Raw genomic sequence first — 16,241 nt, forward strand, 5'->3', positions numbered from 1 at the left:
TAAAAGAAAGAACCAGTCTGCAGAAAGAAGTCTGTGGCCCAAATTATTGATTTAGGAAACTTACCTTTCAGCAGGTTGAAAGTCTCATGGATGATATTCTTAAGGGAGAAGCACAAGACATCTCTGTGGCCCGGTGTCCTCATGGCCCAGAGGTGGGGATGCCACCCTCCAGCCCACTTGCACCCTCACACCTGCAGAGCTCGGCCTCCACCTCGGAGCAGGGCCGCGCCAGCTGCCTCCAGCCCTGCAGGGCCAGAGAAACAAAGGGCAGGGGAGCTTCTCATCTGAGTGGAGAACAATTCCCACCGCATGGCAGCTGTTTAAAGAGGTAGTGTCTGCAGGACGAAGGCTGCCTCAGAGCCTTCCTGTTTGTGTCCCAGCTCAAATTTTCATCCATTTCCTAAGGAAGACTGCAAAGAGTAATCAGCCCTGAGAAGGCTGAGGTTTATGAAAACCCATGAGGGGCGCAAGGGCAATTTTTAGAAACACTTTTACCCTTTCCTTCTTTTCTCCACCAAGTAGATAAGAGGCTTTATTAAAAGTACTTTTAAAGTCAAAAGCAAAAGCTGTATATGTTGTGATCTGGTAAAAGTTTCTCTACTCCTGAAAGATTTTTCACCTGAAATGTAGAAAGGAAAAATTTGTGGCTGATTAATCCAATACTTACCAAGTAATGAATAATGCAGAGGAAAACCATGCAACTTTTGGTCAGAAAGCAAGGGTTTGAGTCGAAAAAACCTTTACCATTTACTAGCTTTAAATAAAGAAATGCACTCAATCCCTCTGGGCCTCAGTTTCTTTGTCCGAATAAATGGGACTAATAACGTGTGCTTTACATGTCTATTTGTGAGAACTGCATAAGATGACTGGAAGAGACCCCATACTTTGCCCTAAAAGGTCAGAGCACGCTGTCATTACATCACGGTATCCAATTTCCCTGTGGCCATTACGTAATATGAGACATTAGTAGCTGGCAAACAAACAGCTAACACATCTCCTCACTTCTCTCCAAAATTATACTATATATGTATTTGTTTGCTTGTGTATTAGCTGACTTCCCCACTGGCACACAGGTTGCCAGAGGGCCAAAGACCTCATTGGTAATGCTGATTTAACAATATCCCCAGTACCAAGAACAAGTCTTCACATTTATTAACATGCAATAAATATTTGTTAAGTAAATGAATAGATAAATGCATAATTTGAGGCAAAATCAAGCACAATGCTCTACAAACAGTAAGCCTGTAACAAATACTTATTAGTGAATGTACCACCACTTTTTTTTTTTATAGAAAAACATCCCAGTGAAAATGCAATGTGATAGAATTTTAAGACACGTTGGAACTCTGAAAAACATTTGAGATAAATATGACTGTATGTTTTGTTAGATCACCGTGTTCAAATATATTATTAAGATGGTTAATGTACAAACTTCTTACCTCATGGATATTAGGTACAATATCCAATATGAATTAATTCGCTGAAAAAGTTTACCTTACTTTGTACCTAAAATCCTTCCTCAGGCCTGTTTTTGTTCAAAGTGGAAACTCTCTTTTCGCTGTTGCCCTTTAAGTCCTAGCTTGGTGGCAATGGGATTGATAAGGATTCATTTATTTTTTTTTAAGAGCATTACCCAGCCAAGAAGGATAAAGATGTGTGGTCCCTCGTGGCTCTTATGATCCAACTACCAATGTTTAATATAACATAACAACATGCCGGGAGACAGGAGAGTCTCGGGGATCTGAAAAAAACAGATTTAGTTTTGAGCCTTCACATCATTGCCTGAATCCAGTTCAGGCCAGTTCAGGCCACTAGAGACTAAAAATCAATTCTGAGGGCTGCTCATTAATCTATTATGTGTAAAGAAGAAAGCGACTATAGTGGATATTTGTTCACTTTATAAAATTACGAAGAGAGGAAAGATCCTGAATCTTAAAAGACCATGCGAAACATAATTCCCTCTTCTAAGGATTTCTCTTGCTTTGCTTGAGAAATAGGACCCTCCTTCCCCGTCTCTTCTCCTTTCCTCTCTGCCCTCTCTCGGCTCCTGCTTTATAGATAGGACAAGAGCTATCCCACTACATACAGATCTTTTCACAAGCGTTAAAAGTGCCAAATAAAGATTTTAAATTGCTCGCTCTGAATGAAGTCATTTTAGTTCCAAAATATGAGGAGGCATCTCATAAACAATGAACCTGAAAGTTCTACAGCTTTTGGCCAACGAAAAAGCATCTCTGAAGAACAGAGAGTGATGATCAAATAAAATCAGAATTTATTACCTTCAACAAGTATGTATCCTGTTTCTCTAAGTTCAGAATTTCAGACACTGACGACATTGTTCGCTACATCCCTCCTCCTCCTCCTCCTCTCACACAGCTCCCCCAGCGCTAGAGGCATTTTTAATTGAGCAATTTAAGATTTTAAAGAAGGTTCGATTTTTGATAGCTTCCAGCAGCAAGCCTTTCTCACCCTGCCGGTAGCCTCCAGCCTGACAAATACCAGTCTGCCTGGGGCTTGTGAGCTCAACCACGAGTGTTATCAGATGCGCTTAAATGCCTCCGGGAACAGGTACAGCTGACACTGGGGGAGGGGCTGAATTGTGGAAACCACCATCCAGTAGTCAAGCTGCTTCTTCATCCAATAAAGAAAGAACTTCTTTAAGAAGAGTTCTTCAAGAAGCTCTGACATCCTCCTCTGGGGCTGCTGGAGTACCCCACTAGCTATTTGCTATAAAATAGTTTTATTGCCCTAGTAACTAACAGACTTAGTCAAGATTATCACTGTGTATTTGGTTAACAAATAAAAAGATAAGTTCAAATTACTGATTACAGGGTCTTGTTATGTTATTTCTATCATTATTTGAGATCACATATCTTATTTTAATAAACATTTATCTAATGCTACAGAAAACATAAAAATCAATCTTGTAAGGGACAATAATTTATAGGCATGAGTAAAAGGAGCAAATATCATAGAACACATTATCCCAAAGTCTATCATTACGAGGTATGTACACCGGACAACAGAACAATAATGAATATTTCCTTTTTGCCATCTGTTGTTTTATAGGACAGCAGATTTCCTGTCAGCTGACTCAAATAAGTAAAACAAAGTCACATTGAAAGATTAATCTTATTGATAAGGATGTATTTTGATGGCAAGCTAGTTCTAAGAGGTTAGGGCTATTTCTTTTCCAAAATGAGAAACAAAGAAGATAATATCTTTTCCTCCTTTCCTCCCTCTCAACTGGATGTGGGCAAGGGCTCTGCTAAATGCTTTAAGAACATACGATGTGTAAGCACAGGGTTCCTATCCTCAATCAATTCATGAACTGGTAAGACAGGTACAGAAATATCTAGTACAAGGTAGTGTGTAGTAAAAGAGAAAGGAAAACCTCAGATCAAGAGTGCAGGGCACGGGGACTTCCCTGGTGGTGCAGTGGTTAAGAATCTGCCTGCCAATGCAGGGGACACCGGTTCAAGCCCTGGTCCGGGAAGATCCCACATGCCGCGGAGCAACTAAGCACTTGCACCACAACTACTGAGCCTGCACTCTAGAGCTCGAGAGCCACAACTACTGAGGCTGCGAGCCACAACTACTGAAGCCTGTGCCTAGAGCCTGTGCTCCGCAACAAGAGAAATCACAGCGATGAGAAGCTCACGCACTGCAACGAAGAGCAGCCCCCACTCACCGCCAACTACAGAAAGCCCATACGCAGCAACGAAGACCCAATGCAGCCAAAAATAAATAAATTTTAAAAAAAAGAAAGAAAAGAGTGCAGGGCATGAAGTGAGGACACAAGTTCAATGGATTTGCCACTTCCAAGCTGTTTGATCTTCGAGAAACTTGTTAATCCCTCTAAGCCCTGCTTTTCTCATGGATAAGATAGAGATCATACTAGTACCTGCCTCCTAGGGTCCTGATGAAAATTAAATGAATTTATGAATGCCCTTAACAGAATGACTGGATTTTGGAAGTTATCAATAAATAGCACTGATGCAGAAGAAAAAAAATTAAAAGAAATACTTAAATTGCCCTGGACAAAGGAGAAAGAAAATTCCATCCATAAATAAAATAAGAGACAAGAGGATTCTGCAGCTGAGAAACTGCTCTAGGAATAGGTTGAATGTACAGGCTGTCCTTGACTTATATCCCTTCAGTGTGAAAGATGATTGAGGAAAAGTACCTGGAAAGAAAAGGGGCCACAGCCCCCTTATCTCCCAGATGCCATGCCCCCCTCTTTTCTGGAATGCCCACCCATGGTCCTGTGTGCAGTCCAGGGCGCAGTAAATGGCCTTGGAGCCTCCCCCGAAAATTGCTTCTCTCTCAACAACAGAGATAGTCTCAAAGACTACCTTAATGTCTAGGAGAAAACATCTAGAATAGTCATAAAAACAGAAACTTCTGTTTCTGGCCATGATGCATTAACTGGGACTGGATCAGCCTTTTTGCCTAAACAACTGGAAACCGGATAAAATACAGGGAAAACTATTTACAGATACTAGACAAAAGGAAGCCCAAGATGTGATCCCTGAGAAAAGGGGAACAACTTAGGTGAGTCTGATGGTTAACCCAGCTTGCAGAGCAGTGAGAGGAAACCCAAGAACCTGGGTCTCACTGAGTAAAGGGGACACAGAACAGAGTTCACAGAGGCAAAGGCAGATGGAGTTTTATAGAAAAAGTACCAGACAGGAAGGATCTATACTGACAAAGAACTCAAGAAATCCACACGGTGTATCCTTGAGTTTGTTGCTGAATATTAAGTTGCACATGGGCCGGGTCAACTTCATAACACTGGGCAAAAACAAATGAGGATCTACAAGATAAAAGATCCCCAGATCTGGCAAAGGGCTGGGAGCCACTTGAGTTTTTACCAGCCAGAATAGAAAGTCTTTGCTGAGCACCTGGGGCTTTAGGTCACAACCCCAGAAGATTCTTTAAAGTATTTGTTTAGTAGTACGGTTAAATGAAGCCTAGAGTAAAGGTTACTACAGACCTGCCCTAACAAACCTTTTAAGAGAAAGACAACAAAACTGGGCACTGAATCAAAATAATACAAAAACAAAAACAAAAAACTAAAAACAAAACACCACCCACCCCCCCACACCAAATCTAGCATTCAGTAAAAAATTTACTGCACATGCAAAGAAGAAGGAAAATGGGACATAAACTTGGAAATGACAGAGCTGAGGAATTAGCACACAAAAGTACAATTATAAATATGCTCAATATACTTAAGGATTTAAAAGAAAGATATGAGGAGATAAAAGGAAGATTAAAAGACAATGAGACGTTATGAAAGTGAAAGAAATATTTGAAATAAACAATATACCAGATGGGATTATCAGGACATTAATGAACTGCAGAAGAAACCAGTAAATTCAAAGACAAAACAATGTAGAAAATACCTAAATGTAAATAGAAAGAGGAAAAAAAGCCTGAAAAAATGAACAAAGCCTCAGTGACTTGTGAGACAACAAAGTGGTCTAACACATGTGTTATCACAGTCCTGGGATGCAGGTGGGAATAAAAATGATAAAAACAAATGATGGCTAAAATTTTTCCAAATTTGATGAAAACTATAGACCAGAAGAAATCCATGAAACTGAATGAACCCCAACAAAGATACACAAAGAAAGCCAGAACCAAGCATATCATGAGGCAATTGCTTTAAAACCAGAGATAAAGAGAAAATATCAAAGGCAGCAGAGTGGGAAAAAAAGACATTATGTACAAAAGATCAATAAGAAGAATAACTGCAAACTTCTCATTAGAAACCACACAAGCAAAAATCAGTAGAATGACATCTTTAAAGACCTGACCGGAAAAAAAAAAAAGAAAGGTCAACCTAGAATTCTATATCCAGTGAAAATATCCTTCAAAAAATGAAGACTAAATAAATACTACATTACACAAACAAAAGCACAGAGAATTCATGGCCAACAGATTTGCACTACAAGAAATGTTTGAGCAAGTTTTTCAAGAAGAAAGAAAACACCAGATGGAAACTTGGACTTACACAAAAGAATTAAAAGTGTGGGAATTTGTAAATATGTGGGTACATACAAAATAAACTATTTCCTTATTTTTTTATTTCTTTAAAATGAAATTGACCATTTAAAACAAAATAATGTATTGTTAGGTTTTTGACATATGTAATAAATATAAGGTATGACAACAATATCACAAAGGAAAGGAAGGAGAAAATGAAAGCATAAAGTCACGAAGCTCTTACATGACACATGAAGCAATACAATATTATTTGAAGGTGGGATATGATAAGATAGAGTGGTGTACTGTAAACTCTAGAGTAACGACTAAAAATAATGAGCAAAGAACTATAAGAAAGAGAGGAGATAAAACGGAATGCTAAAAAAATACTTAAGTCATCCCAAAAAAGGCAAGAAAAAAAGAGAGAAAAGGGAAGGAGAGCAGATGAGACAACTGATGGGAACATACTGTACAGCACAGGGAACTCTACCTGATGCACGGTGGTAAACTAAATGGGAGGGAAGTCCAAAAGGGAGGGGATATCTGTATGTGTATGGCTGATCCATTTTGTTGTGCAATAGAGGCTAACACAACATTGTAAAGCAACCATAATCCAATAAAAATTAATTTTAAAAAACAGAAAACATACCGCAAGACAGAAGACTAAGCACAGCCATACATGCTGTCTACAAGAAACACACTTTAATTATAAAGACACAGAGTAAAAGAAACACACCTAAATTATAAAGACACAGAGTAAAAGCAAAAGGATGGACTAAGATATGCCATGCAAACAATAATTAAAAGAAAGCTTGGATGGCCATGTTAATTCAGACAAAGTAGATTTCTGTGTCAATTTGGGTCCTGGGAAAGAAGATGTCAAGACTGAATCAGAAGTTCAAGAGATTTATTGGGGGAAACAGTTGTGAAAGATAAAGGTTAGAGGGAACAGGATTGAGCAGGGTAAGGCCTTCAGACATGAATGTGGATCTGACACCTGTGAAAGGAGAGAAGGAGAAAGAAGGTTTGGGTCAGAGGAGCCTGAGACTGCAGGCTCTGTGAAAGTCTTAGCCAGGCCGATGGGGAGTCCCCAGCTGAGACTGCCCATCGGAAGAGCTGGCTTTGGGCAGAAACAGTTGGGGTCAGTCATGAGCTGGCAGCACCCAGGGGAGAACGTAACCACAGTGGGGATATGTGGCAGATCCCCAAACTGTGGCAGCTGAGGCTGTGCGCTAAGTGTACAACTTTGGGGAAAGGAGGTCTGAAGAGCACAGCTCGATGGCTTCCACACCTTTAGAACCAGGGGTATGACCAAGGACAAGGAGGGATATTTCTTAATGATAAGACGCTAAATTCATAAAGAGACCCTAACAATCCTAAATGCACAGGCACTGAAACACGAGGCTTTAAAATATTTGAAGTAAAAACTCTTAGAACTGAAAGGATAAACAGACAAAGCCCAGTTACAGTTGAATATTTCAACACTCCTCTCTCAGCAATACATAGAATAAGTAGACAGAAAATCAAGAAAAATATGGAAAACTTAAACAATAGCATCAACCAAATTAACTTAATGGATATTTTTAGAATACTCCCACCCAAAAGAGCAGAATATATATTCTTTTTAAGTTCACAGGGAATATCACTGAGATAAATCATATGCCAGGTCATAAAACAAATCTTGATAAATTTTAAAGGATTTAACTCATACAAAGTATGTTATTTGACCACAAAGGAATTCATTTAGAAATCAGAAAAGAAAGATATCTAGAAAATCCCTAAATACTGAAAGTTAAAGGACACACTTTTAAAAAACCCACAGATCAAAGAAGAAATCCCAAGGGAAAGTAGAAAATATTTTTAACTGAATAATAAGAAAACTACAACATATCACTATTTGTAGGATACTGCTGAAGCAATCCTTAGAGGGAATTTTATAGCATTAAATGCTTATTGAAATAGAATAGAGGTCTATAATCAATGATCTAAGCTTCTACCTTAGGAAGCTACTAAAAGAAGGACAAATTAAGGATGAAATAAATCAAAGCAAAGAAATAATTAAGGTAAGAGAGAACAAAAATCAATGAAAGAGTAAACAGGTGAATAGAGAAAAATTATTTAAAAGCTAGGTTTTGGAAAAGATGAATAAAATTGATAAATTTGTAGCTATTTTATCAAGAAAAGAAAAGACAAAAATTACCAGTATCAGGAAGGACAATGAGGATTGTCCCTAAAAATCCTGAAGATAGCTAATGGATAATAATGGCATAAAATAAACAACTATACTCCAAGAAATTAAACAACTTACATGCAATGGACAACCTCCTTGAAAGATATAAACTACTAAAACTGACAGCAGAAGAAATGGAATCCACCTATATTTATTTTGAATATTGACTGATGATTTTATACTTTCCATGTAGCAGTAATTTATTCATGGACAAAAGAAAACCAGCCTCACCAGTGTGATAACTTTAGCTTCAAAAGTCCTGATGCCAGTAAAAATTAAAAACCTGAAAGATACCTCATAGTAACAGACAAAGCAGGAAGGAAATGAAGGGTGAATGAATATAACCAAAGTAATAGTGAAATGCAGCAGGACGCTATGGTCCTTCCCCCCTACCATGTCTTCCACCTGTCTTTTGTCTGTGGAAAAACTTCAGCCAAAAAATAGGTTTAATCAGAGAAGTGAGAAAATGCAGAAACAAAGGAAAACAGTCCAACAAGACTAAATAATAATAGTTTAGTCATTAAGCACCGTCAAGGACCTTCAGTTCCTTCTCAAGGGCTATAGATAGATATATTCTGAGTCATCTCCTGTGAGCTGTCTTATAGATACTGAAACCTCCACCAGGTGGAAGAAGTTAACTACATGATGACCAGACTGTAGCCATGACATAAGCTGCCACAATTCCGAGAACTGGCCTCAAGGAAGTGGGAACAAACCAACCCTGGAACTGAAGACTAACTGTACTTAATCAAGACGACGCTGGTCAGACCACCCATGACCAATTTCAAGATGACGGTCAGAGCTGACTGTGCTGTTTCTTCATGTAGCCCCCTCCCTCTGTCTATAAAAGCTCTTGTCCACTGGTTGACAGTGGGGAGGGAGGGGGAGTCGCCTCCACCCCCACCCCTCCATTGCCGGCATCCAAACTAAAGCAAGCTTTCCTTTCCACCAACCTTGCCTCTTTACTGGCTTTTGAGCTGCAAGCAGCTGGACCCCACTTTCGGTTACAACAGTACTTGCATAATTAGGGCAAAATTATTATTAGCTAATACCCTTAATTACAAGTAGGTTTTAATATGAGTCTGGATCTCAACCCATCTCTTTTTTGGAATTAAAAAGTCTGGAAGTGAAACTATAGTTTCCTTGACAACACAAACGATCCCAAAATGATTCCTAGGAACAAAAGAAGCAAGATGATTGTCAGGAGGAAGTGTGCTTTGAATCCAGGATAGCAAATAGTTCTTGTTTTACAATAAGCTGTGAGCAGCCAGCTTTGACTATTAGCAGTTATGTGCCAATGATTATTAACTCAACTGCATAGTGAGGGCATTAAGTCACAGGAAGACTGTTGCTTTTATGCTGTACTTCTACTAAAACTTGATTTTATTGCCCATTTTCAACAGCTCTTGGGCTTGGGTTGTAAACAACAGCCTTTTGGTAATTCTTCTGCAAAGGATGCAGCCGGTGAGTAAAATTTAATCATATATGTATCCAACAAGGAAGAACAAATAACAAAAAACAAAATAACAAGATTCTCCATTTACAAGTCAATCAAGTTATGTGCCTTACCTAAGAAGTTATGTCTTTAATTCTAATCATTAGTGATCATTAGTAACTGAAACAATTTTTATTTTTCTCAAGTGTTTATGTTTCTTATATTAAGAAGCCAAACAATAGTCTAGACTTTCATAGGGAGACATGTACAATCAAGATGTCATGCCAGGCTTAATATAATGATAATAATAAAACACTTTAGGCGTTTACTAGGTTCTGGTTAGTATTTTAAGTGCTTTACATATACTAACCAATCTCATCCTCCATACCACCCAATGAGATTGTACTATTACTTCCATCATTTTACAGATGAAGAAATGGAGGCACAGAAAGGTTAAGTAATTTGCCCGGGATTCCACAGGTTGGCTTCTGATGCTGTATGGGGCACAGAGAGGTTAAGGAATTTGCCCAGGACTGCACAGCTAGGCTCTGATGCTGTAAAAACTGAAGAGTAATTCCCCAGTGCACCAGTTACTACCTCTGCTTTCACATGGCAGGAATTAACATTTTTACAAGTTTTTTACTTCTGGGAATGACATTTTTTGTCTCTATGGTTTTAATAAGCTGAATCAGGAAAAATACAGTGTGAGGAAACATTAATTTGGTTCTGTGAGATTCCCAGCAGCAGGTCAACTTGCTGGCATGAAGAACCTTTTCAGTAATCCAGTAGCACACTCCAAGACTACAAGCGCATTTGCAAACAGCATAGTAACAGCCTGTGAGAAGGTGTTATGTTGAAAGGTAAGCAGGGTAGAGTGGAGACCAGCACAGCTGACCCAGAGGAAAAAGAAATCAGTTCAGTCCTAAAAGCAAAACTTAACGAACTTCCACATCTTGGAATGAGAAAAGGATGTGACATTTATTTACAGAACCTTGTCTTGGAAACCCGTTCTGCAAGACAAGAAAAATCACACCTGCTCAAGTATCCTCTTTGCGCAGAAGACCTGCAAGGAAAATGCAATCACTGGGTGATGTTTACATGACTTGTGGAAAGGGAAAAGGGAAAAACTAAACATTTACTGAGTCCCCAGGTAGGGCCAAAAACTGTGTTATGTTGTTTCCACTTCATCTGATTAAATCTTGACAATGTACCTATAAGGCATTATTCCCATTTCTAAGGTTTAGAAAAACTGAGGACAAAAGAGGTTATGTGAAGTGCCTGAGTAAATATGCGGGGAGGTCAGAAGTCCACCTCTGATCTGTCAGATTCTGAAGCTCGCACCACACCCACACCACACACTGACCCCTGTGTCTGCCCACCCAAGAGGGGCATCTTTGTAAGAGGTGGTCTACTTCTTCTGGGGGGCTAGACTGTATCATGTCAAAGGTTGAGCTCTAGGATAAGACTCTTGGGTCTGAAGCCCAGTTACGCTGATGACTAAGCATTGACAAGTTACCTGACCTTGCTTTGCCTCAATTTTCCAGCCATGGGTGACAGTACCTATATCATAGTGATGCTGTGATTATTAAGGGACTTAATATATATAAGCCCTCCTGTATATTTCCCCATAGCATTTATCACAATACACTATATACTAACTAAAAATTAAATTTATTTATTTCACTTATTTTCTACCCCCTAGAATGTAAGCTTCATGAGTGCAGAAATTATTATCTGTTTTGTTCTGTACAATTCTGTATCCTCAGTACTGAGATGAGGGCCTGAAACTCACTAGGTTCAATAAATATTTGTTGAGTGGTGGACAAGTATAAGCCATTAATTTATTAAAGATCACTATTTCATTTTTGTATGAGTCTGAGCATAGAAATACATGGTGATACATGCTAGGAAAAAAATAAAAGGGTCGACATATGGGTGATGATGGGGATGAGATACCAGTAAAACACGAATGCCCCTTTTCTAGAAATTTACTAATTTTGTATGTCAAACTGGAATTTCAATTCCTGTATTGCATCTATATTCATGGAAAACAGAGGAAGTTATCTCTGTTTTATGGGGAATGAAAAGATACCTAGTCTTTCTAGCTTTCTCTTTGCCTGAAACTTAGGGGTTGACTCTTCATTTAACCTAATTTTAAAGTCTTTTTTTTTTTTTTTTTTTTAAATCAGCAGAAGCCAGTGATTGGCTTTCTAATCCTAAATTCCAAACGGGAAGAAAATTTTCCTTTCCTTAACCAGGTCTTACCAACATTCAGTGTAGCAATGAGGACACAAAAATGCTTTGAGCAGAGATGTCACCCACTCCCACTCCCTCAGGTAATTTTAAAAATCTCACTTCTCTTTCTTAGATTATTTTATTAATCGGGATATTTAAAAATTAAGATGATACAAATAATATTAATAAACTATGCTTTTTTGCAGATTCCTTATAAATACAAGTAGCCCTAAACATGCGTGTCCTCTGTCACATGTGTTACAGTACACGTAAGTACACCAGGTCAGTCCATGCACTTATTAATTATTACATTCAATATGATATATAGAGAATCCTCCATAAACACTGCATTTAAAAGTTAATGCTCAGTTTTAATTTTTTGTTTCTAAAAAATAAATAAAATAATAAATAAATAAAATTTATTTATTTATTTGGCTGCGCAGGGTCTTAGTTGTGGCATGCAGGATCTTCGTTGCCACCTACAGGATGCGGCATGAGGGATCTAGCTCCCCCAGCAGGGATAGAACCCAGATCCCCTGCACTGGGAGTGCAGTCTTAACCACTGGACCGCCAGGGAAGTCCCTCAGCTTCTTTTAAAATTACAAATCTCATTTAGCTTTCAAAACCCTACCCAGATGTTACAACCTCCAAGAAATCTTAACCAGTTTCCCTCACTACTCAGACTTAAATACCTATTTTTGGGTGCTGTTAACACCTATATACTAAATTACTTATTTACACATGTGTCTCCCTACAAGACTGTAAACCGGAGGTCAAGACATTTATCCGTGTATGCCGGAGCCTAGAACGATACCTGGCACAAAGTAAGTATTCAATAAATGTTGAACTGAATTACTGGACATAGATTCAAGATAAATGTAGTCAATAAAACAATGTCACAACTGAGTATAAAAAAAAAAAATGAACACTAGAGTTAGAGAGTACGTGTACTTGGATGATGGCTGTATCAATTTTTTGAAAGTCACTTTGTTTTGAAGTGACTTGGAAAATATTTGAAGGTAATGGGATAATTTGCAAGCATCTTCATCTGTCCTAAGAGAAGCAAAAGGGAGAGAGTTTGTGTGAAAGTCACTTTTGATGATGATCCCCTAAGAAAAGTTATATGCAACATGCCAAAAGAATTGTCTGAAATCACTGTTTTTATTTCTAACTGGAGCTCTATTTGTTTCAAGGGTTTCTCAGAACTCAGTCCAAAGGCCACTGTCCCTGGACGGCTCTCCTGTCTCCCCAGGGAGTAACACTCCTACCCCAGCCCCGCCTCCTTCATTGCATTTATTTACACTCATATCTGCCTCTTCCACTAGACAGAAAACCTTTTGAGGGCAGAGACTGTCTTACTATTTTCATATTCCTGATATCTGGTACACATGAAGTACTGAATAAAAATTCACAAAAAAATAAAATTAATTAAAAGCTTCTTTTAATTCTGAACAAGCCTAGCCAGCTCTTATTGAGGGCCTGGAATCTGGACATGGGCCTGTGTGCCAATGTTAATGGACCCTGCATTGTAGAAGGTGCCTGTGAAATTCTAGATAACACGCCAACTTGCATTATTTTTTTTTCTAACATCAAACAATTCGACAATAGAGTTTTTGCCCTTCATTTCACTAGAATTATTCAGTCTTATTCTTTTACGTCTATGAGGACTTTTTCCATGGGCAAATTTAATTGTGTAGAATTAGATTTTATCATCCATATCCCAAATTTCTGAAGGGAACTGTCTTTATTCAAAGAATTTCAATAGAACAAAACAGCCAAGAGAGGGCCAACCAGATGTAGGGATATTGATTCGATATATAATAGTTCTTGATAATTACTTGTCTGCTTTAGTGCTTTCCCTCTCTGACCCCAATCAACAGAACTGCGAACACCGAACACCGTGGGGAAAGAAGAGGGAGAAGCCGGGAGGGTGCCGTGCTCACTGAGTGCCCTCAGGCGCACCCCTGCTCTTATCTGCTCTACTCAGGGCACCGCTGCTGGTCTCCCTCCCCAGCTGCAGGCCAGGCAGGCAGGATAGCTTCTGGCCACTCACCTGCCTCAGCACCGGAGCTGCTGGGAGCACCCACCAAATATCTGTGGGGCACACACTGCACTGGACACCAGTCAACAGAATCAGGGGGTGGCAGGGAAATCCAGATACTCTGTGCTCCTGGAGTTTAGAGACTAGCAGAGAAGAAAACTGAACAAGTACTTGCAATAACATTGGATGGATGTCATGATAAGGTAAATACAGATCGTCCGGTGTCAAACTCTAATACTTTTCAAACTCTAAGAATATTCTACCTTGACAAATAAGAACTGAGGAAAAGAGACTGGGTCTTTTGTACACGACTGCATGTCTGGCAACGCTTTTTCCCCCATTTTCTGATCAGTAAATTTAGGATAATAAAAGTACCTCCCTCATAAAGTTATGGTGACAAGTAAATGGAATGACACAAGGCAAATGCTGTGAACAGGGCTGGGCACACGATGAATGGGCAGTGCATCCTTGCTGTGGTTATGTCACATAGAAGGGCACCTGGCCTAACCCAGCGTGTCCTAATTGAAGTGACTTCTAAGCTCAGTCTGAAGAATGGGAGGGAATTCATTGTGGATGTATCAGTTTGCTAGAGCTGCCATAACAATGTACTACAGGTTGGGTGCTTTAAACAAAGGAATTTTTCTCACAGTTCTGGAATCTTGAAGGCCAAGATCAACGTGTCAGCAAGGTTGGTTTCATGCTGAGGCTTCTCTCCTTGGCTTGGAGATGGCCATCTTCTCCTTGTGTCTTCACATGTTCTTCCTCCTGTGCCAGTGTGTGTCCTAATTGCCTCTTCTTATAAGATCAGGTTGGATTAGGGCCCACCCTAATAACCCCATTTTAACTTAATTACCTCTTTTCTAAAGGCCCTATCTCCAAACAGTCATATTCAGGGGTACTGCAGGTCAGGGTTTCAACATATGAATTGGGGGGCTGCAAATCAGCCCATAACAACGGGAGACACAGGAAGCGGCACAGAGAAGAGGACTATTTCTAACAGAAATATCACTATTCAATAAATATTAATATTAAATATTAATATTAGAAATGTCACTATTTCTAATAATGTGTGAATTGACACAGGATAGTGTAGCACGTTGACAAGAAACCGAATGAAATTAAACCCTTCTGTAGTATAGACTGCAAAAGAGGAATAGCAAGAGTTGAAGCTAGAACGTGGAGACAAATCAGGCCACGTAAGGCCTCTAAGAGAGTTTAAATACAAAGCAGTTGGAGTTTACCCTAAGGGAATGGGAAACCATTGTAGAATTTCAAGCAGGGTGTGTATGTGGCACAATTGAACTCCATTTGAGAGAGAAAAATCACTGCCTGCATTATAAGAAGCTTTTTGGAGGCAGAGTGAGTTTGAGGCAAGGTGTTTGAAATAAGACAAGTGAGAAAGGCTGATGCCTTGAGTCAGGCCATGGGGTACAAGAAGCTGATACACTCCGGAGAGCTAATCAATAGACTCTGTGATTGATGGGGCAGGAGGGAAAAGGAGAACAATTTCCACGTAACCAGCAAATGGGTAGATAATGGTGAAGGGAGATGACAAAGTTGAAATGGACCTTTTGAATTTGAGAAACCTATGGGATTGCCATTACACCACTGGCTGTTGATAATATCTATGCTTACTAAACCCTGACTATACACCACAGAGTGTGCCAAGAAATTATGCAGATTATCATGCACCTTTCTACAATACAGACAAGGAAGCTTGGCCTTAGTGAGATACGTAACTTGGCCATGGTGCCACATCCTTTCCACACCCTCACCACCCCTACCACCACCCCTGGGGCACCACTATCTTAACCTCTGATGCCACAGATTAGTTCTGGCCACTTCTGTACAGTATATGAAGGCGATTGTACAGTGTATGCACTCTTTTGTGTATGTCCACATGCATTTTTAAAGTCTGCAATTTAACTTGAGGAAAAAAAAGAGGTTGTTACAGATGGAGTCATAAGTATAATCTTATGAACTCATTTTCTTATCTTCTAAGGACTCCCGCATGGATGGATACATAGTACCTACAACATTCATACTCCCAGGTAAAATCAGTAATGTGAAATGAATCCAGAGAAGGACAAGGCCCATTGCAGTGTTGCATCCTTTAGAAGAGATTGAGTCGCAGACCCAGACTAACTGTAACAAATCCCTTCAGATGAATTAAAGATTAGGATGTAAAGTAATAGTAATGGTAAGAGAGGTTTTAAAGGGAAAGTTCTATTGTAATAGCTTAAAGTAAATTTAGATGATAATAAATGTGAAATCAACTCCAGTTGTTGCTTTATCAAAGTAATCCCTTT

General features: G+C 39.2%; 1 protein-coding gene across 9 annotated transcripts in view; it reads right to left on the reverse strand.

The window, feature by feature from the left end:
• Positions 1 to 16,241, reverse strand: part of ARHGAP28 (Rho GTPase activating protein 28) — a 155,040-nt gene that overhangs the window by 110,671 nt on the left and 28,128 nt on the right. Inside the window, exon 1 of one of the 9 annotated variants that reach the window (XM_068563187.1) lies at positions 13,945 to 14,113. The exons of the other annotated variants lie outside the window; for them this stretch is intronic. The gene's annotated coding sequence lies outside the window, so the exon portion shown is untranslated. Of the gene's footprint in view, positions 1 to 13,944; positions 14,114 to 16,241 lie in introns of those variants that run through there. 9 annotated transcript variants of the gene reach the window in all.

Source organism: Eschrichtius robustus, chromosome 14 (genome assembly GCF_028021215.1).
Source record: "Eschrichtius robustus isolate mEscRob2 chromosome 14, mEscRob2.pri, whole genome shotgun sequence".
Lineage (NCBI taxonomy): Eukaryota > Metazoa > Chordata > Mammalia > Artiodactyla > Eschrichtiidae > Eschrichtius > Eschrichtius robustus.